A 23,872-nucleotide genomic window follows, 5' to 3' on the forward strand; every position below is an offset into this window, starting at 1 on the left:
TGCAACAAAAAATGACACAGTCACTAAATTGGCAACAATGGCCACCACAAGTTACAGACCACAGCCTTCTATACTTAAAATACTACCATTGTAAGCATTCCAGCTTATCAAATAAGTTCCAGAAGGTTGTGGTTTAGATTTACGAAGCAAACAGATAGTACTCTTTGCTGTGAAGAAATGTATAAACAAATTTTTACGATCACTTTTTTCAGTGACAGTATGTCATTTTTCACTAATGGTATGTTTTCTGGCCATAGAAACCAGTGGCGGTATTCCATACCGTCACATACCATCTCACTTCCCTCACTGGATGTCATGGATTCCAAATTTTTTAAGAGTGTTAACAGTTAATGTTGTGGGATGGTGTCCCTCACTCCGATCATTAAACCATGCACTTCCCACGTGCCTTCCATCTGGTGTTTTTTTCGAAAATACGAAATAGTAGGCTCATAAATTTGTTGTTTTTCTTTGTTGACCTCAGATGGTTGGGTCTGGCTCATCTCAAATCACAGTTGGGTTCAGTATAAAGCCTTTACTGCTAGTCTTGTCTAGAACCACAATGTCCGCTCTTCTAATTTATGCCGCATTCAGACACAACAGTGCACCTTTTCATGGACCTAAAAGAATCTTTTTCTAAGGGCCTGTGCTATTAGACTATGAAAATTGGATTTCATCTTCGTGTTTGTTTTGCTGTATGAAGTAGGATAGTTAACCTGCCACAATCCTCTAATATTGACATCTAATGACCACAGGCCTACCTAACTCAAGAACCTAGACGTTTTAACTTTTCATCATTCTTGTTAAGCAGGACCAGCTTCTTTGACTACTTAAAAATTGAATTTTCATGGAATGTAGATAAAGAAGATTTTCAACTACAGTGCATTGTTGCTGCAAAAGTACTTGCACTTCAGAACATATGACTGAACAAAGGGCATGGACATACTGATTTGATAAATAAGTCACTCATATTTTTGTTGTGATATATCTTCAGTGGAACTTTTAGTTATGAAACATGTTGAGTTTCTAAGCTAGTGTTTAATTAATTTTTGACAGAGCTCCGTGAATGTATTTAAGGACATTCTGGTGGACACTTTAATAAATGCAATTACACTGTAATAGGAGTTTCAGTGAATTCATCACTGTGTTATATACATGTTAAAAGTTTTGAAAATGCACTAGCAAGAAATTATAGAATTCATATCAGTTTTTTTACCAAGACAAATAAAACAAGATGACTCATTTTAAGTTTATTTCCTGCAAAGCTAAGGAAGATGAAAATATAATTACCTATTTCTAACCCATTTAAAGCTTTGAATCATTCTTTGATCATGACTGTCATATGAGCATTAAGACTATAAAGCGCCAAAATTTGTTTATAGAGAGAAACAGTAGATGTCATCTTTTTATATAATGTGAGATGATATTTAACAATGCAGACAATGAATTGAAAAGCAAATAGAAAATGAAGGAAAAAACATTGCCTGTGAAATCAGTAATCCCTAAAAGGACCACCGATAACTGAATAATTCATGTACTATCCCACTGTTCATTCTTTTCTTTTTTTTTTCCTTTCCTCAGCTTTCTTTTACTATTTCTTCTTCATAACATGGTATTGTCATAATTTTTCTCCTGCCTCAGATTCATTATCGTCTTTTTTCTTCTTCCTTCGTCTTTCTTTTTTGTCTTTTCTCTTTATAATTCCCCCCTCGTTTATCTTCTTCCATTTTTTCTGCTTCATAATTAGTGGGTAAATGCATATTTTCGAATCATTTGAGTGATGGAACTGTATGATATTCATGAGGTGATATAACCATTAAGTATTGGTAGAACGAGAATGTTAGGGGAACAGAAGTATATAGAGAAAAATTGCACAACAGCTGCATTTTCTTCACAAATATCACAGCTTCTGATCGAGTTGTTTATTTGATGTGTACTAATATTGTAAATATTGTTGTAGTGTTATGCATCAGGAATTCCACTGAAGCCGAAAGAAGGACATAGGGACATCATCATGGTGCACCTAGAAGCTGTGTCTTGCAGATGCATCTGTGTTTTAATGGAAACTGATTCTTGTGCTGCAGAAACTGTGTTTTTCTTGCATTTTCTCAAGTTGCCTATTAAATGGTGTGTTTGAAGTAAGAAGTTCAGTACAAAACAGACTGGATCCATGCTACTGACTTGTTGCCTTAATTTCTGCTATCTTCAGCATAATTATGCTATGAGAGGTTAGAAGTTAAGTGGCATGGGTCTGCATGTGCCATGTTTTGTTGGGTCGAACTCTTCTCATGAATGAGGGATTCTGTTAGTTCTTTTACTCAAGTGTCTATGAAAGGGTGAGATCAATAAGTTTCTGTACAAGACTGACTGGTGAGCCTTGTTATAAGTTGTTATGTAGGCTCTTAATCCTTGCAGCCACAGTTATATGATTTCTTTTTAAATCATATTACACGTAAAATCATTTTGTAGATTTGACAGATTATTGTTACACGTTATATATTGTGGTGAAAGTATCAGTTTATCCAATTCTACAAGTATTAATGTAATCGGAATACATTAAGAAGTAGTGCTGTATACATTTGAAGTCATTAGAAGGCGATACCATAGATTTTTTTCCTCCTCCTCCTCCTCCTCCTCCTCCTTCTTCTTCCTCTTCTTCTTCTTCTTCTTCTTCTTCTTCTTTTTTTAAAGTAAGTTACCAACACTGCAGAAATGTTCAAAATTTGTGAATAACATTAAAAGTAAACAGAATGTAGGATTGCGGTCAATGAACTCTGAAAAACAATAGATACCCAGTAAGCGATTTCTACTGTGCAGTTTTTGGCAAGATCAGGAAGGTACCACTAAGACATTCCAACATCTTATGAGAACGGTATGAAAGACAGCAGGAAAAAATGATCAGTTGAATAAAATTTATGGAAGGAAAATCTCTATAAGGCAAGAAAATAAGGAATACCAACATTCAGTTCTTAAACAGTACGTGACTGTTTTGCTCAATGTTTATACAATATTTGAATTTCGGATTTGACTACATATATTCCTAGTAACAAAATGAACATAACTAAGAAGAATGATCACCAGCCATTATGTGAAATTTTATTCACATGTGGTTATGATTTGGCAGGTTCAAGTGGTTTGGAACCAAATGCCTGTTGTTGTTGGAAAACAGACAAATTTTCATCATAGAATCCTGTTTTTTGTCAGCATATCATCCTGTGTTGGATTGACTGAAAATATAGAATGTAGACTGTAGTGTTGACTTGATGTTCATACCAGTTTAATTGAAATTAGCCCATTATTTCAGGAGCAGTGTTGGCTCGTGTATAAAATCAGCATGCAGACTAGGAATTAATTTAGTATTTTTTAGAGGACTGCTTGAAAACCTTATAAGATTTCACGTGTTTCGTCACTATATTGTCTATACTAGAAACAAAATTCAGAATTCTCAAGAAATACCTGGATTTCCAGAGGTTTTACTTACACCATGTTGAAAACACTTTAAGTGAACCACAAAATTTGATACAATCAGATAGCACATACCTGTTTTCTTCTAATTATTGGCTATTTTTCCGTGGTATGAAAGCTTAATAGTGCTGCAGTATTCACATTACTAAGGACTAGAGCCCAAAACATATTGATATTGGTATGTTTAATATTTTCATTATGTTTTTATTAACACATTAAGATGTGTAAATTCTTTCACTTCCACTGAATCCTATGAACTCCTTTTACCAAAAAGGTAACATGGAAAACAATAAAGAGAATTTGTAACCTCACAATCAAATGTCTGAATATTATAAATAATGTTATGTCCCCTTTTGGGATTTATCGTTAGATTTGTGTCTGGTGTAAGATTTCCTTTGTAACTACTAGAAATAAAGAAATTTTTCAGTGAATTCACTAAATTCGTGTTGGTTGGGGACAGAAAAAAACTGGTCTATAAGTTGAACTATTAAACTCAAATTTCAATTGCCTACAAAATAATCAGGGTTGCACCAATTCACTATCAGATTCTGCCAAATCGTATTTGAAACCCTGCTGTTTTACTACAAAATCCGCTAGGTTTTAAAAAAAATTGTAACATATACATTTCACTTGTGGATAAACACACATGGTATTTCAGTTCTAAAGAAGCAGAACTAAATTAAATGAATCTAGATACATATTAAAAATTGTCATCTTTCTTACATTTTTCCAGTAGACTGAAGTCACGATTGTTGAAGCATTGAATCATCTGTACAATCCTCATAATAATTATTTATTTGGTCATAGTAAACTTTTCTTGGAACATTTGTGCACTGTTTGTGAAAAAGTGGAACATTGAAATATAGAGAGTTAACCGTAAGTAATGCTATTAATTTCAGAGGGTTATTCTTTGAGATGTTTCATACAAAGTCAGTCTTCTTAATGTATCCAGCTGTTTGCTGACAACATAAAGTCCACTGTAGTCCACTGTAGTCTATTCAGTTGTTGTTTTTCACGAGAAATGAGGGGTATTTTGATCGGTGTTCATTATAGATGCCTGTTGCTAGTAGCCAGAGGTGGGATGTGGTCAATATGTACTGCAGGGCTGTGTCTTCTGCAACTGGTACTGATGATTTTAATTTACTTCTTTTGTGGTTTATGGATGGACAGTATAGAAGAATGTGTTTCATACAAAAAAAATTTAATACAAATTTTTTCGTTTTTGCTTCCTTCTCAGAATAAAAATTGTTTTATATGAAACATTTAATTGCATATTTTGGGAAAGGTATTGATTTAATTTCTAATATAGGCCTACTCAGTCAGTTTAAGAGAGCAATGTATTATAATAAATTATTGAAAGAATGTTAATTTTATGCTTTAATTGTGCAGAAATTTGATCTGAACAAATGTAACACTAAAATTTTTTTGCAGAACCAAAGGTTACATTTATTCTGGTCAAATTTCTGCACATTTAAAGAACAAAACTGAAATTTTTTCAATCATATAATACATTGCTCCCTTAAATTGTCTGAGCATATTGGGAATTAAATGAATGGCTTTCTCAAAACTGCAATGAAAGTGTTTAATATAAAACAAATTTTATCTCGAGAAGGAAGCAAAAACAAGCAAAATTGCATTAAACTTTTTTGTTTGAAATATCTCAAAGAATAACTCCCCTGAAATGAATTTCATTACTTACGGTTCATCCTTTATATACTACTAAGTTTTTTATGTCTCTATACAAACAGTTTTGTAACAGGCCTAATGGAACAGTATTTGTTTGGTTTTAAAAGAAGTCAGGATCATCAGGATTTTCTTCCAATTCCACAAATGCTTCCAAGACTGATAATTTTACTCGGTTTTTCAGCTGACTCTTCCACTTATGCAGCCGTCTTTCCAATTTTCTGCAGAACTTCATAGCCATCACAACATTTTTCGTAACAGTGAACACCTAATCTTACAATCAAAAGAGCATTCATCATTTTCATCCCCTTTCGATTTCTGATGTCAATTTTTACAGAATTCATTATACTAAATACTCTTTCTACCTCAGCATTCAACCATGAGAGAACAAATAACCGTAACTATCGTTACCATAACAGATATATTCTGTACGACAAAAAATTAATCTTTACGTAGATTTTTCACCCAACAGTGCAGCATATTACTGTAGAATCCCAGCCACGAAGTCACTCAATTGAGTATGCTCCTTGTATAATGGCAGTTGACTTAACATATGCCAGCATATATGTCGAACTTGGAGTCTGGCCACAAAGGGAAAAACACTAGAGGAGTGGGATTTGATCTGATGCTGTGGATTGAACTTCGGCATATCTCAGTAGTTAGAGCGCTTAGTACATAGAACCAAAGACCTGGATTCGATCCCCGGTGCTGGAGCGAATTTTTTTCCTCTAATAACCATTGTTACTAAATATATATTCTATAGGACCAAAAAATTAATCTTTACGTAAAGAGAGACCTTGCAACTTTAAAAATATAGGCCTACTCAGTTAAAATAGGTTCATGCCTGAAGTGTCTTACACCAGGAATGCACAGTGTTGGGATTATCCACCATTTTACACTAGTAGGATTTTTATTACCTGCATAGAATTGGAATATATCAGTCCCCTAACTGCCCATTATGCAACTCAAACCAAGAAATGGATTCGGAACACCTCAAAACCTGTGCTTCAGTGGCTGGCCATGATAATATCTTTGAAAAATATTGGAGTGCAAGGGGTCAAATGACTTTATTGTCAAACGCCTGGCATTAGAAAACAACAACAACACTAGTAGGATTTTTTCCCTGCAATCAGGTATTGTAACTTTGGTGCAGGGCATCTGAGTAGCTACATTAAAGGAATCAGTGTCTCCTTCACGACGTGCAGAGTATTTGAAACGGAAGTGTTTGATATCCTTTGTAACACTTCAGTGTTGCTAGGAAGGTGGGATTGCAGCTCTTGATGAAGCTTCTTGAGAAACGTAATACGTCTTCTGAAGTCAGTCTCTTCTTGTATTGACAGTTTTAGACAGTGTAGCATCTCCACTTTGAATCCTAGATATTTCCGTCAATAGACTGTATCTCTTCTGGTTTGCAGTGAGGAAATCTTTTTCTGTGTGTAGGAAAGACGAATCACTTTGCTACATTGTTTGCCAAGGTACAGAGATTATCGAGGAGTTTGCAAGGATCATCATGTCAGCCTTGGAGGATTTATTTATCCTCTGCACATGTTTCAGATTAGGATGCAGGAACAGTAGGAAGGCTTTATTCTTCTCATCAGAGAACATTTCACACTGGAATCCACAATTTCTTTCCTTCTGCTTCCCAATCTGAAATATTGCTTTGAGTTCCAACTATGGGTCTAGTATTTGGTTAAGAGCCAACGTGTCTGGCATGCCTGATTGATTCTTTTTGAATCATGTCCATAATTAATGGTATGATATAGAGCTCTGTAAGTGTACTGCCTTAGAAATGAATGACTAAGCTATGCATAAGTCTAACTAAAAATTCTGTAACTGATGACACTACCAGTTGTAAACTGTGGCGGACACATCGAATCACTATTACCCCTGGACAATCTTTGCTCAGTTTTGCTTGAACACATTATGAATTCCTGTATTGACAGTTGCATTATCTACTCCTATTCGTTTCATTTGTTTTAGACTTAGCTTTTTTTTTTTATCCAAGAGTCAACTTCACAGCAGCGACAATGGACTCAGCATCACAAACAGTTAATTCAGCAAGCTCAACAAACGTTGGCATGAGTTTTCTTTCTGTACTGCCGTAATATACAATTACTATTTCCAGCACCTTAGATGCGCTAATATCTGTTGTCTTGTCTAAGAGCAAGTTGTATCGACCATCACTTTTATCATTCAGAGTGGGGGGGGGGGGGTGCTAGGATGTTCATTTAGGATGGTGTAGTTTCAGTTTTGCTGAACTACATTTTTTTTTTTTTTTTTTTTTTTGGGCAGAAGTTTTCCATGTGATCCACGGATTTTATAGTACAATGACATGCCTCGAAAATTCTTAAAACAGCTTCTGTTGCATTATTATGTCTGCATTCTTATCACATAACACAACATCTAACTTCTGTTAAACGTAATGCTCCACTGGATGACACATATTTCCTACTTTTAGCATGAGCCACAAGAGCAGAATGTTTGGCTACAAAAACATTTTAACAAAATTTACATCTTGCTTTTGTTGGCTCTCCTGGTTTCTCACATAATCAATTTTAAAAGTAGGATTACTTAACCATTCCTTACGAAATTTGTGTGAATAACTTGGCTTCTCCATTTTCACAAAATCACTTATTTTTATCTAAAGAACAATTCAACTATCACTACAAACTTGTCAGCTGATATTTAGTGCACAGCATTTAAAGTGGATTTCAAATAGAGCCAGACAGCCCACTAGCCACTGACACTAATTTTCCTTGCCAGCCAGCCAGCCAATTGAATCTGCCAAATTTAGTGGGAAGTCTTCTAAATTGAAAACCCTGAAAATAACAGTGATGGTACCTCACCTGCAGCTAATGCATGCACACATGTGTTCCATGACTTTCATTGGCAGTGCCTCATTCTAGCATATAGGTAACCTGAGTGTAAGACTAGTCACTACAGTAAAGGTCATTCGACATGTTTTGATTTGCTAAATAAAGTAAAATATATTTTGAACGAGAAAATAAATTTTATGTAATTCAGCAAAGTAATTAGTAGCTATGCTATAACTCATTAGCACATAAAAAGCAGCTGTCACTGCATATTACTTTGCTGTCTGTTGGAATGGTGCTAGAAAGGGGGAGGAATGTTAGTATCTTTGATTGTGCAGAATCACACACTTCTGTTGAGTTTTCAGCCACGGATCATTTGCCTTACCAACCTGATATTATGGTTTCATTGAAAAACAGTCGCATCTGATCTTGATATTTAAGAAAAAATATGTCATTTACGAGATGGTAACATGTATACAACAAACCCATCTGTGAGTTTGGGTAAAACAAACATTTGATTCATGTGATAGAAGAAATTACAGATGCAACTGAGAATTCTCATAAGAATAAATTATTTTCTCAGTTTCACCCCTAATTTGGATCGCTCTGCATGCCATGGAAATCTATACCAAACCTTTTAATCACTTTGTAGGTATTTTCACGTCGTTTGGACTTATCCTTCGTAAGCACGTCTAATGTCAAACATTTTCTCCAGATAGGAACAGAACATTAAAATTTTAATTATCGATAAAAGTACTGTCCACAATAATTAGCAGTGTTGGCCGAATTGTATTGTTGTCGCATTCAACTCATTAAAAGAAGAAAGAATTGTAATTATGTGTTGTGTTAATAACATATAAAATACGGAAACTATATGTTAGGCACATGAAGAAGATAAATATTGCCACTGGCAGCGACAAATTAATACCTTTTCAGCAGGGGACACCAGATTCTCCAAGGGGAAAAGATCCCTGGCTTCCCCCTGTCTTCCCCTCCCTGCATCATTATGTGTTCTGGGTGTGCATACAGTGTTGATAACTAGACAACTTTTGGGAACGGAAACTGAATTCAGTCTGTGACACTATGAGTCTATAGGCACTGCTGCATCTAAAGCACTTTCAGGCTGGGTGATTATTGCATAGTGTTGAAATATTACATATTGCTTCCCAGATTTATTCGTTTATTACTATTTACACATTCCTATACTCAGGTGTTGGCTGAATCTATTCACTGAAGGCCCTACCTTGTACCCTGTTTATTGCCAGAAAAAGGCCAAATAATTCTGTATATTTATTTATTTACAGTGAAAATTATAGCTGCAGAATCTCTCATAATACATGGGTAGGGTTGAAAGAAATTGTTTTTACATTTTGTATTTTCACAAAGGAAGGAAACTTCATTTTCAACGATAAAAAAAATATAGAAGCGTATGAATATGATGCTAAGTTTTCTACAAGTGTTTCAGTAAAATGTGTTTTCTTGTCCATAAGTAACATCACTAATAAAATTGATCAGTCATTTCATCTTCCTGGCAGTGGTCGAAATGTGAAAATATATCTGTTGGACTACTTGAATTGTGCAATGTAATATAGTAGTACTGTATACTTTTTGTAATATAAAGCTTTTGAATTTGTTGTAGCTGTTTAAATAGGTTTTCCTATTTTCAAAAGTATTTTACTAACTAAATTCACTTTACTTATAAGTAACTGTTACACAGGAAAACTGGTGAATGGACGAAATTCATATTAAAAGATCATGGTAGATAAGGAATAGAAGTTTGTGCATGCACGAAATTTGTATGAAAAAAATTTTGGTAGATAAGAAATAAAAGCTGGTGAATGGACGAAATTTGTATTAAGAGATTTTGATAGGTAAGAATTAGAGTCCATACCTGTGGAGTAAGGTCAGCGCATCTGGCTGCGAAACCAGGTGCCCGGGTTCGAATCCTGGTCAGGGCAAGTTACCTGGTTGAGGTTTTTTCTGGGGTTGTCTCTCAACCCAATAAGAGCAAATGCTGGTTAACTTTCGGTGCTGGACCCCGGACTCATTTCACCTGCATTATCACCTTCATTTCATTCAGATGCTAAATAACCTGAGATGTTGATACAGCATCTTAAAATAACCCGATTAAAAAAAAAAAGAATTAGAACCATGAGATTTTCACAATGTTCAGCATAGTGCAACATTTTTTAGTATGTGCACAGTATATTATATAATATGTAAAGACATCTAACATTTTGGAGCTACTTATCAGTTCCATTATAAGGTATGATAGGGAAACCTGTCTATTGATCCATTACCTAGAGCTACTTTCTAGTTTTGGGAGAGTAGTTCTTGGTAATGGATCCACGGAACTACATAAACTTCATCATTAGGGACAGCAAGGAAACCTATTTCTTCGATCCCACTAGGATAGCTTTTGACATTGGATTGACAAAGTTACATATTGGCACCATCATCAGGAAAGACAAAGAAACCTGTCTATTAGGTCTATTTCCAAGAGTTAGCCTGGAGAGTAACCTTTGTAACTCTTGGTAACAGATTCATGGAGATACATATTATCTCCTGTACGGAAATGTACGAAAACTTGTCGGTTCCATTACCAACAGCTACCTTGGAGAGTAGCCCTTGTAACTCTCAGTAAAAGATGCACAGAGTTATATGTCTGTTCCATCATCAAGAAAGGTAGGAAAAGCATTCTGTTGGATCTGTTACCAATAGCTGTCTTAGAGAATGACCCTTGATAACTTCAATGGTTGCATGGCACTACATATCAGTTCCTTCATTAGAGAAGGTAGGAAAATCTGTTTGTTGTATCTGTTACCAAGGGTTATCCTGGATAATAGCCCTTGGTAACGAATTCGTGGAGTTGCATATCAGCTTCATCGTCAGGGAAATTAGGAAAATCTGTCTGTGATCTGATACCAGGAGTTATTCTGGGGAATGGTCCTTGGTAGTTTCTAGTAATTGATGAATGGAGTTGCATATCAGCTTCATCATCAGGGAAGGTAGGAAAACCTGTCGGATGTGTTACCAAGGCTTACCCTGGATCCCGGCCAACTAGTCACTCATATCGAGTGCACCTCAGCACATGTGTGGACTTCGGTCCTGCGTTCATAGACATCTATGACGTAGTGCAGAGGGCGGCCACTAGAGGGAACCCAAGAGTTGGAGCTTAATCTGAGACGATTCTAACTGGCGTTGGAGTTGTATCCGGTGTGGCTTAGTGGATAAAGCATCAGCACGTAGAGCTGAAAACCCGGGTTCAAATCCCGGCGCCGGAGAGAATTTTTCTCCGTTCCATTACTCTTTCATCGTATGATGACGCAGAATATCTGCATGGAAATATCATATGTACTTCGGTACATTAAAATAATATATATATGATATGCGTAAATCACTTCGTGATTTAAGACGGCGCTTATTCCGTCGGATCCCGGCCAACTAGTCACTCATATCGAGTGCACCTCAGCACATGTGTGGACTTCGGTCCTGTGTTCATAGACATCTATGACGTAGTGCAGAGGGCGGCCACTAGAGGGAACCCAAGAGTTGGAGCTTAATCTGAGATGATTCTAACCGGTGTTGGAGTTGTATCCGGTGTGGCTTAGTGGATAAAGCATCAGCACGTAGAGCTGAAAACCCGGGTTCAAATCCCGGCGCCGGAGAGACTTTTTCTCCGTTCCATTACTCTTTCATCACCTGGAAGAATAGCGCTTAGTAATGGATTCATAGCACCACATATCAATTCCATTGTCAGAGAAGGTAGGAAAATCTGTCTGTTGGATCTATTACCAGAGGTTACTCTGGAAAGTAACCTTTTGTAACTTAGTAATGGATTCATGGAGCTACATTTTGCTCCATCATCAGGGAAGTTAGAAAAACCTGGAGAACAGCCATCATTAGAGCTACATATCAGTTATCAGGGATTGTACGAAAACTCGTCTTTTGGACCCTTTTCCAAGAGCTACCCTGGAGAATAGCCCCTTGTAACTTTTAGTAACAGATCTACTGAGCTAAGTCTATATGTCTGCTCCATTCTGTCTGTTGGACCTGTTACCAATAACTATCTTGGAAAATTGCCCTTGGTAACTTTCGGTAATGGGTATAGAGCTACATATCAGCTCCATTGTCAGGGAAAGTAGAAAAATCTGTCTGTTGGATCTGTTACCGAGGGTTTCTCTGGAGAATAGTCTTTGGTAGTTTCTAGTAATGAATTTATGATGCTACATATCAGCTTCATCATCAGGTAAGGTAGGAAAATCTGTCTGTTGGATCTTTTACCGAAGGTTGCCCTAGAGAATAGTCCTTAGTAGCTCCTGGTAATGGGTTTATGGTGCTACATATCAGCTCCAGGTAAATGTAGGAAAATCTGTCTGTTGGATCTGTTACCAAGGGTTACCCTGGAGAATAGTTTTTGTAGCTCTTAATAATGGATTCATATCAGCTCCATCATCAGAGAAGGTAGGATAACCTATCTATTGGATCTGTTACCAAGGGTTACCCTGAGAATAAGCTTTGGTAGCTCTTAGTGACAGATTCATGGAGCTTCATATCAGCTGCATCATCAGGGAAGATATGTAAATCTTTTGGATGTGTTACCCATGGTTACCTTGGTAGCTCTTAGGAACAGATTCATGGAGCACATATTAAGTCCATCATTAGGGAAGTTAGAAAACCTGTACATTGGAACTATTACCAAGGGTTACCCTGGAGAATTGCCTTTGATAGCTCTTAGTAATGGATTTACAGAGCTACAGTACATATCAGATGAGAGCAGATAGAAAAACCTATCTGTTGGATCCCGAGAGAGTAACTCTTAGTAATGCATCTACAGAAGTATATGTCTCCTCTGCTACTGAGAAGAGTATAGCTCTTGATAAATTTTTAATGGATCTTTGGAGCTACATATCAGGTTCATTATCAGGAAAGGTAGAAAAGCCTGTCTGTTGCATTCGTTGCCAAGAGTTATACTAGAGAATAGTCCTTGGTAGCTTTTAGTAATATCCACAGAGCTATCTATCGCTATATATCAGCTTCATCATCAGGGAGGTTAGGGTAAAGGAGCTGTCGAATCTTGCAAAGTAGCTCTTGGTCATGGTTCCATAGTTTGCTCTTTTCTTACCTTCCTTGATGATGGAGGCAACATGTAGCTCCAAAATGTTGATTTTCTTTGCACTGTTACACTACAAATACCCAAAATCTTTCGACCAGGGGTAGAAATATTGATAGTTAATTCTGTGGACTTTGCGGTCTACCTGCATGAACTCTCATTGCAGACTTAGGCTAGACCTCCTAACCAGTAATTATACAATAAAAAGTCAGAGAACTCTGTTAGCATATGCTGTGTTATATAATGAGAGTGAGAGGAAAAGTATGCTAACACATTAGATCTGTTTCCAGGTTGATTCGGCCCATCATTTAAAGGACACTGAATATTTATTTATTTGTCTAATAGCTAGTACATGATATTTACTATCATTGACCGAGGGAAAAACAAGATAGTGGTGAACAAAACTACGGATTAAATAATCAAAAACATTTGGGCTCTGGTTCCCAGTAGTCGTCGATTTCCTTGGAGTATTTCAGAGCAGGGCATTTTGCAAGATGTTGTCTATCCATGCCTTCCTCTTGATGGTACAAAATGCAGGATGGTGTTTACCCAGGATGTCATGTTCAGTGTTAAGGCGAAAGCTTGCAACTGCCAGTCTTCTGGGTTAAGGAGACCTACCTCCATGTGGTGCACCCTGGACAACGATTTGTAGCAAAATGGTCTATAATAGGACAAAGAAAATGAGAAAGGGCACTGAATAAATAAATATATATATATATATATATTTTTTTTTTTTTTCCCGTGTGTTGTAGACCAGTGATATTCAACCTTTTTTCTTTCGCATACTCATAGATACATTTTCTCTTGAATTTTGTACCATGTATGTTGTAGACCAGTGGTATTCAACCTTTTTTCTTTCGCATACTCATAGATACATTTTCTCTTGAATTTTGTACCATGTATGTTGTAGACCAGTGGTATTCAACCTTTTTTCTTTCGCATACTCATAGATACATTTTCTCTTGAATTTTGTACCATGTATGTTGTAGACCAGTGGTATTCAACCTTTTTTCTTTCGCATACTCATAGATACATTTTCTCTTGAATTTTGTACCATGTATGTTGTAGACCAGTGGTATTCAACCTTTTTTCTTTCGCATACTCATAGATACGTTTTCTCTTCAATTTTGTACCATGTATGTTGTAGACCAGTGGTATTCAACCTTTTTTTCTTTCGCATACTCATAGATACATTTTCTCTTCAATTTTGTACCCTCAAAGTTTTCAGCAGATAATTATAGTTATAAATAATTACATATAAAGTAAATTAAATAAATGCCATAAAGAGTAATATATTAAATCACAAATTTTAAATGACAAAAATTATAATAAAGTTGTAAAATAACAAACTTATTATTCCCTATTATATATATTTATATATACACATATAACAATTAATAAATGAACAAGGTGACACCTATTATAACAATCAAAGTTATCTTATTGATTAAATATTATATAATTTATTAATTAATGTAGTTCTGATCTGTTAATGAGATGATAGAGCATGTTTCCAGCATTCTAGAATATAAATTTGGGAACGAATATTCATCAGTACGAAGACCACAATTGGATCTGGATTAAAGCATTTTTTGCATTTAGTTTTGATTGAAATTAGTGCTGATAAACTCGGCTCACTAGTGCTGTAGTTGGGCCGGTACACTGTACTGTCTAAAATAAAAACTCGCTGTTACTGTACCGGTAAAACATATAGACTCCAAAATATATTCATTATGTTTAAGTAGTCTTTAATATATTTCAAACTAAGGATGTTACCTATTCGAAAAACATTCTGATTTTGATATCTAGCATAAAAGTAGCAGCTAGCATCTCATATCCTTTGCTTAAACTGTAGTCCATTTGTTGTTTTATCGAAAACCATGGTCTGGCACTTCAGTAGTTGTGATTTGTTAGTTTCAAGCTTGCATACCACTGGTGGTATTTCTGTAAGTAATTAATACTAACTTCATGGCATGGCGCCTCAAGAAATCTGCTACACTGATTCTCTGATTTTAAAACTGTGTAGATGCCTTGACATAACACTAATCTTATGATGTGGTGCCTCAAGAATTCAGCTGCAGTGATTTGCTAATTTTAAAACTCGCTCTGGCGTAATGCTAGCGGCTTGCTAGAGGAGGGAAATATTATTACTCTTCGTGCGTTCATGACTTGAGTTTTGAAGTACCTAGTAGTTGAATGTCGAAAGCGTTGAACTACTCTGATAGTGGACATTAAAGTCTTGATTTGTGCGTTATAATGAGTTTGCTTAACTGGTTGAGAATTTTAAAAAGAAAAGAAACAGAACGTAGTATTCACGTTGAAAAACGTAATAATGATAGATGTTAGATGTACAAAATTTCCCAGAACACGAGATTTAGATTTTGAGAATGACTTGCTGGCTGTTTAGAAGCTGTGTCACACTCACCACCAGTTTCTCACGTTTAGACGATGTTAGTTGGAAACTGTTAGTCGTAGAAAAATCTATTTGTGCCTTTGTGTGTATAATTAAATGCATTTTTAGAGTATATCATCCCAGATTGTGATTTTTAGTTCAGTATCCTTTTAACATTGTATTATTCATATTTGTATGGTGTTTTGGTTGCCTGCCTAAATTTCAGGATAGGTTATCATATAAACATGCCATCTCTACAAGTTTTCTACAGCTGAATTTTGGAAGTCACAGGGAAATGTTCATAGATTCTGTGGGTTTTAAATTACTGTAAGAACATGATTTCTAGTTAACTGTTTGAACATATTTCACCGTAGATATCTTGGAACTTTACAGAACAGTAATTTCGTCTTACTATGAATGATGCTGCGGTAGATTGGTAAAATAATGGTAGAGGAAATGGAATACCCCAAGATATCATTATTGAAAACCTGGGGATTGCAATATTAGTATTATATGTGAAAAGCTAGGTTAGTTAATAATATGTCTTGTTGATATTATTTATTAATCTCATAACAATGCATTTTATCTCTTAATCTACAGCATTTCGTATGTTCTTTCTCACGTCTTTCAAACTATTAAACTGATTCATAATTATCACAGGAATTTAAACTTTTTAAATAAACAGAAGAAAGGTTCCATTTACACTTTTTTCTGAAACAGCTCCACTTCTTATGAGCACATAATTCTTTGTCCATAGTTTCTCTGGATTTAATTTCCTTGTCATAATACCGTATATTTTCAATAGTTATTTCCTGAAGAAGGAAGCAGAAATTAGCTTCTATTACAGATATCTTCTGCCGAGACATCATCACATATTAAAAGTTTCACAACTGCCAGTTATGATGAGAACTGATCTATTGTTCTGTTCGCACTTTTGGTTTCCATTCTAGGTAGGGGTTTACATTTTGAAAAATTCATATTTTGTGTGTCTGTTGTATAAGTAAGAGAAAGAAACGATGAGATGGAGAATGAGGTGTTTATATAGCACTAATGTGCCTGGATGGCAGTGAAATTGTAATATACTGGATTGAAGCTTTGCTTACTAAACTCCAGAAATATGAAAATGCTATTATACTCTGAAATACGCAGATATGTTTTGAATTTACTACTGGGTTAATGAGTCAGTTATTTGTAAAAATAGTAATGTTTTTAAGTTGTATTACATTTTTATTATTTATATACTGTATTTGTTGGCTTTAAGAGGGATCATATGATAGGATATCTGTAAAAAAATCATTTTTTGTTTCAGACTACCCTGAATGAATACATACTGAATGTAACTCTACTTTGTATTTTAATTTATCATCAATTGAAAAGTGCACTCTAATAATTTGGTAAATTACAATGCTGTTATTATATTACTATTATAGTCTCGAATTGTGACAGAATTTTGCTTTAACAGTGGGTTAAGTGAAGTATGGTAATTTTTTTATTAATGTTAAAAAACTCGGAAACTTAATTGTAAAACATGTCAGCTTTGGTATTGGCTTGTCAGAGACATTTCATGAAGTATTATTACGTATATATGTGTATTTTCATGCGAGTGAATTGTATTAATGATACAACAGCACATGAACAGGAAGACATGAGCATATTCTTGTCGAATATGGCTCAACTTGCAGGACAGTAACCACTCTTGATTTAGGTAATTGAACTGGAGTTCTTTATAACAAGAAATGCATGTAATGATGATCCATACATTTATTCTGGGATTTTCTAAACAGAGATCTACGTGAAGTGCCATTTTCAATGCATCATCTATGTAAATTTTGAATCTCTCTTTTTTTTTTCTTTTCATTTGATTAGCAATGTAAAAATTTTTAGTACAGTATTCCGAGACTAATTGAATCTCTCCATCTATTTCTAGATTGACTCAAATTGCGTTTTCTAACAAAGTAGTAAGAAAATGACTGTGGTCGTTGATATTTCAAGATACAACTTATTTACATATTGATAACTTTTTTTAAATTTTTTTTTTTTACTTTTTTGGCATTGCTTGGTGCCTTCCACTATGGTTTTAGTTTTAACCATTAGATTAATAATAGAAACTCATTATTTTATCTTATGTTCTTGTTCTTATAACTAGTTCCAGGAATCTAATTCATGGAATCTGTATTTTTATTTATTTTTTTTTCTCATAAAACCCATATCCCATTTGCAGAGAATAGCACTGGTTTTAGAATCTTATTATGGAATTTTTATTGTTCTTTAGTGACATACTTCTCCAAAAATATTTGGAAATTTTTTTTTTTTTTCAAAAATTAAAAAAAAATCATTATTCATTTATGTACTCCACACTCACACATATTTTACATGAAATTTACTTTTAATGATGAATTGGTCATTAATAACCTCACTTTCTCTTCTTGGCTTTATTTCTTCCATTTCCAATACATTGGTTTTGTTGCAAGAGATGTTCACATAATCTAGGGTAGGGTTTCTCTTACTTTCTGAAAGTAAGGAGTGCTTTAAAAAAATGTAAGAATGCTGTGTATCATCATAGACCGTGAATTGATGTAATGTGCATATCTACATCAGTCAAAATTAATGGTTCATGGTTAATAGTTTGAGAAGTGTTGGTTTATGGGCAGTGAACCCTGAAATGAAACTAGGTTTTTCAGAAGTAGATTCTGCAGCAGGCAATAATCTCTCGACGTCAGAAAGGAAAAGGAAAACTCAGTAGGCTCTTGTCGACCTGCTGTTACTCCACTCTTTTCTACAGAACATTTCTAGACTATTCTCTTAACATAACCTCGAGAATTGACTTCAGCTCCATTATGACTGATATAAAATAGAACTAAGACTTTCTTACGAAGTTTCTAGGATTGAAATTAATACAATTCTTACTCACTCGACCAGTTTTGACTATGCAACTGAAATAAGTTTGTGAGCCAAGAACTGTAGGATGCACACTGTTGAACCATTGATGAAATAGACATGATGATTATGATGATAATAGTGAAGCTTTGTAGATTTAATTATATTGCAAGTACAGTATCTGGTAGTTTTGATAAGGAACTGGAATGCAGTATTTTTTAGGTTATCTGCTATTCAGCCCAAATGGGTTGACGTTCCTGAAAACCTGCCTAGAATATCTGCAAAGATTACCAGAAGTTTACACGTGATCTGGTGGATGATGACGATGACGCGACGATGACGATGACGATGATGATGAGGATGATGATGATGATGATGATGATGATGATGATGGTGATGATATTCAGCCTGGCACACACTGCAGCTCATTAATTTATTTTGCTACTCTCATAATTTTCTATATTTGTTTCCTATTTTGTCCGTTAATGGTATCTGCAGCTTCATTCAAGTGACGACGTCTGTCTGCAAAACAGTGACTTTTATTGGCAACAAATAGCTGACCATTAATTTTTTCCTGGAGCTCCCTCACGGTACTGGACCTAACAATTACGGGATTTCCGTGATAAAGCTGTTATTAAATGAATTTTAAGTAGTGAAAAGTTGAAGCATGTAAGTTGTAATTTTCATTTAGTTTAGTGTGTTAATCAGAATATCATTGTGCCAAAACTCGTTGTGATCCCTCTTAAGCTGCAATTCATATTAACGCTTTTGTTAATGAGACCATTATTTTACTTTGCAGGGATCTCATTTAATACGCAAATAAATATGGGATATGAAGATTGTAATGATGTGCACAAGTCTCTAATGATTGTACAAGTTCAAACTGTGTGTATGACAGTTGACTGCCTTGTTAATCTGCTCCAATCACAAAAACTTATTTTAAACTTTTTTTTTTTAATCAGTAGATGAATTAGAACAGGGTGACCAGAGTTTGTGTTCTTGAAGTACTTTTCTCTTCCATTGTTTTACTATTTCTCCATAGTTCACAGTTGTCCTCATCAGCTATGTGGAAAGTAGCAGGAAAACTCCTTTCCTAGGAGATCAATTTGATTGAATCACATAACAAAGGTTTCTCATGGAATGAGTAGAGAGATCATTTCTGCTGAGTCTTCTGATATGACATAATGAGAAAATACCAATTGATTATTACGTCTAATTTATGTCATATGACATCAGAGTTGCTACAGTAGAGCATTGATTATCTGAATACCGATCAACCAAAATATTGGTTAACTGAAAACATTCCAGTCGGCAAATTCAAATTTGCACATACGCCATGTAGAAATTCTGTTGGCCTTGTTTGCGAGATTTGGCTGCAAAAAACGAGTCTCAGCTCTGAAGAAAAAAAATGTGGACTTCTTTCCTTAACTGTAGGCCTATTTTAATGGCCATTTTGAACTTGTCAGTCTAGGCTAATCAGTTCTCTGTGTTATTTGTAAGATGTGTATTACAAAATATATAATGTGTACAGTTTTGTGTTTAATAACAGTGTTTCATTGTTTCATACTGTTCCTATGACACCGGTACAATTTGTTTTCGTAAATGATCGGTTATCCGAAAAATCAGTTACCCGAACACTCCCGTCCCCAATTGTTTCGGATAATCGATGCTCTATTGTATTATAATTTAGATTTCATTTGCTTTATGGAGAGTAACAATGCTAATGCTGATACTGGTAATAATACATTATAAGTTAAAATTACATTTTATTTTTATCCATAATTTTTGTATTGCTACAGTTTGCAGTATTCCTGTTGTGATTAGTGAATTACATTTCAGTTGAACAGTTTAATCTCCATCTTGACTGGCATGAAGACATTCTGTTATTTCCAAAATATAGCATCATAAATCTGTACTTTTTTTTCCACATACTGGCGAATTGCTTTTATACCTCTTGAAACTCAAAGAATTTGGTGGTATTTTAGTCTATTTGGAAGATTCTGACCCTTAAGCTATAAACTGCATTGCATCTTTCCAAATTGTTATAATGAAGATCTCTGTAGTGTTAAAGCTTTTATGCTCGACCATGCCGAAATGTAGTAATTATGCACCTGGTAGTAGCCCTTTAATGCACCTCATTAAAGTACACCTATTCATTATAGTTCAGTTGTTCAGCCAATGAGAAATCACCATTGTACCATTATAAAAGCGCAAGTATCGATTATTCTCAGATATGCAATCGAAAGACAACTAGCGAAAAGTTACGGAGGCTGGAAATCCAATACTGTCGCAAAAGGTTATGTTCTGTTACTATAAAAATTAGCGTTAATTGTAAATAATATTCAAATAAATTCAATTTGTCATCTCGTTTTTCAATTTTAAATCAATTTCCAGGTTATATCAAGACTAATGTTCATATTATTCTCTAGATTATATCAAGGTCAGTGACATTCGTTCCTCGGAAAAAATCAATACTTTCGCGTCTGCGCACATCTCACAATTTAGAAGGTCAGTTCTGCTCCTCACTTAAATAACCATAACATGAATACTTATGAATAATTTCAAGTTAGAAATATGGTCGAGCATAAAAAGTCGTATGAAACTTACCTATAATGGTAATTGAGATGCTCGTATGAAAATTATGAAACTCGCGCTCGTTTTATAAACAAACATACTCGCGTCTTAATTACTACCATTATAGGCTCGTTGCATAATGTACTATTCTGAATGTATTTTTAAAATTTATTAACTCTCTTGATTGGTCTATTTCTCTGATTTTTTAAAACCTGTAATTCAGTATTAAGTAAATCTTTCATTATTCATTCTGTTAACATGAAGTTATCATAAATTCTTATATTCTGTAATTATTTAAACTTTTAACTGCTTCCATATTTTTTTCTTGTTTATTCTAATGTTTATCAGTCTCATACTTACTGTCTGCATTGTTTGTCTTCTCCAGAAACTTAGTTTTGGTTCTGTGTTTTGTATTTTTTTCTACTTTATCTGAATGGCACTACATAAATGATTTATGATTTTATTTGACTACTAACATTTTGCTGACTAAAATCGTTTATGAATTAACATTGTTACAGATTACAGCTGTATTATATCATCCCCAAAAATAGTTTTAGATGATGTCTGATAATATGTAGCATTACAATGAAATAATACAGAAAACCAAAGCATTTTAATTTTTTGGACTGCAGTATTATGTTTGAAAGACATACTGAAATGGGCGTTGAATTTCATTCCAAATATGAAATTTTGATTAGGCTATGCATGTCAGAGTGAAACAGCTAAGAGAACGCAAATCAAGCTTTCAGGTATAACTCCCTGTGAAGTTGATGTGAATAATTTCGAGGGAAAAATTGTTCCGGGGCTGGGTATCGAACCCGGGACTTTTGGTTAAACGTACCAACGCTCTACCAACTGAGCTACCCAGGAACTCTAACCAGCACCGATCCAATTTTTCCCGGGTGCGATACCCGGCCACGGAACAATTTTTCCCTCGAAATTATTCAGATCAACTTCACAGGGAGTTATACTTGAAAGCTTTATTTGCGTAATATACGTCACTGTTCGTTAACAGAAAACCACAATTTAGGTCACACAGAGTTAGTGTGCACTCAATGTTGGTTGCTTGACGGTTGTCAGCCCACTTTGAGGTCTGTGGATATAGAGGGAAAAATTGGATCGGTGTCGGTTAGAGTTCCCAGGTAGCTCAGTTGGTAGAGCGTTGGTACGTTTAACCAAAGGTCCCGGGTTCGATACCCGGCCCCGGAACAATTTTTCCCTCGAAATTATTCAGCTAAGAGAACGTTTCCATGTACAGAGGCCATAAAAGGTACATCTTCCTGCTTCTGTAACCTTTGCACTAGGAGTGAGCTAGCTGTCGGTCTAAGTGGATCTGAGCCATTCAAGAGGTTGTGATACAGAGAAAGAATCCCTTACTTCTATCAGGAATCGAACCCATCTAATGTGTCCATAGCCAACCGAATGAAAAGTATCTATTATAAATTAAACAGCACTTCGCTCCATTCTGGTCTGGTCACCCTGATAACTGAGACATGAATGTCAGAGACTTGTGATAATGCTGCTCTGTTGTGCTGGATTGGAGCAGATAGTATTAATATTTGCAGTGTTTGTCAGGTATTTTTAATTAACAAAAATCGCTGAAACAGTATATTTCGTTTGTTAAAATAAAATATATAAAAAATAAATATTTTCATAATGAACTTATTTCCTCCATTTACAGTGTATTTTATATAATAGTCTTAAGTTATTCTTGTTTATATGAATACAGTACCAGTATAAGGAAAAAATTCGATTTCAGTACTTTGATTGAAATACATGCTTCAGTGGCTTTGCTTCAGTGTACAATGACACTGAACTAGATATTGATTATAATGATTTCTTTTTACTCGCAACATATATGTCTTGTCTGTTCTGACACTCAGCTTTAAGATGTGCCATCCAGGAAATTACGACTGTTAATGTGGAAATGTGCGACACAACCATTGTGTTGGCACCATATGTGTAGTCTTAGCATCAGAGTTACATCCTTATGCAAGAGTTGAGTCGTTTTCTGGAGAAAGTAGAGGTAATAATCACCAATGAGGTGTTCTTGTATGAAGATTTGTTCAACTGACGCATTCGTGATAATGCCAGCTCACACATTCACCAAAAAGTGAGTCTGTAAAACAGACGAAAATAAAATTAATTAAAGACAAATTGAAAATTACCGGGGAGTTATTTGATGTTGAATTTTGTTTGGAAAACTTGAATGCGTTGGAAAATGGAGAGAATATTGTTGAAAGTAAAAGAATAGAGATAAAAGAGATTTAGAAAGATAGTTAATAATAGTGGAAGAAATAGACAAGGTAAAATTGCGGAAGACATGAGAGCAGGGACTCAGGAGATTAGGAGGGAAGAATGTCAAAAGAATTCATCGTCAGCAAATTCCACTCAGGCGATGAACCCTAAGGCAGCGGCTGCACCATCTAGTAGACGACCAGTAATGACGTCACTTCAAGGCCAAGCCAGCGAAACAAGCAAAGTATCAGATGACAACAGAGCTGGAGAAAGGCAGAAAGGGAGAGAGAAGAATGCTGAACCGACGAAAGAAGAGACTGGTGAATGAGAAAGTGAAATAAGTGTGGAGAATAGAAAGGGAAGTATTGAGAGTGTAAAGCGGGCCAGGAGTGTGAAAAGAGGGGGCAATAGTGGAGAAAAGACTCTATAATCTGAGGAAATGATGTATCAGTGGGTTGAAATAATAGCAGGTTCAGCTATGTAATGGATAAATGGAAGTGAACTGTTATACCTTTATCAGTGTTAAATACAGGAATGTTATAAATAAAGTGAAACCAAGTTGCTAGGGTATGAGCGCTATGTGTTGTGTAAGAAGTGTTTAGGCTGCAAATATAATAATAGTTCAAGTTTTTAGTGAAATAATCAACAAGGGTTAGGTTTTATATATATATATATATATATTAAATAAGTTATATTATGTATTGTTATTTACAAGAAGAA

General features: G+C 35.0%; 1 protein-coding gene across 2 annotated transcripts in view; it reads left to right on the forward strand.

Moving 5' to 3' along the window:
* Positions 1-22,575, forward strand: part of LOC138694518 (TBC1 domain family member 13) — a 65,290-nt gene extending 42,715 nt beyond the window's left edge. For both annotated transcript variants that reach the window (XM_069818316.1, XM_069818317.1), the window contains exon 11: positions 1,958-22,575. The gene's annotated coding sequence lies outside the window, so the exon portion shown is untranslated. The remainder of the gene's footprint in view (positions 1-1,957) is intronic.
* Positions 22,576-23,872: the final 1,297 nt, after the last annotated feature.

This window comes from Periplaneta americana, chromosome 2 (genome assembly GCF_040183065.1).
Source record: "Periplaneta americana isolate PAMFEO1 chromosome 2, P.americana_PAMFEO1_priV1, whole genome shotgun sequence".
NCBI classification, from domain to species: Eukaryota; Metazoa; Arthropoda; class Insecta; order Blattodea; family Blattidae; genus Periplaneta; species Periplaneta americana.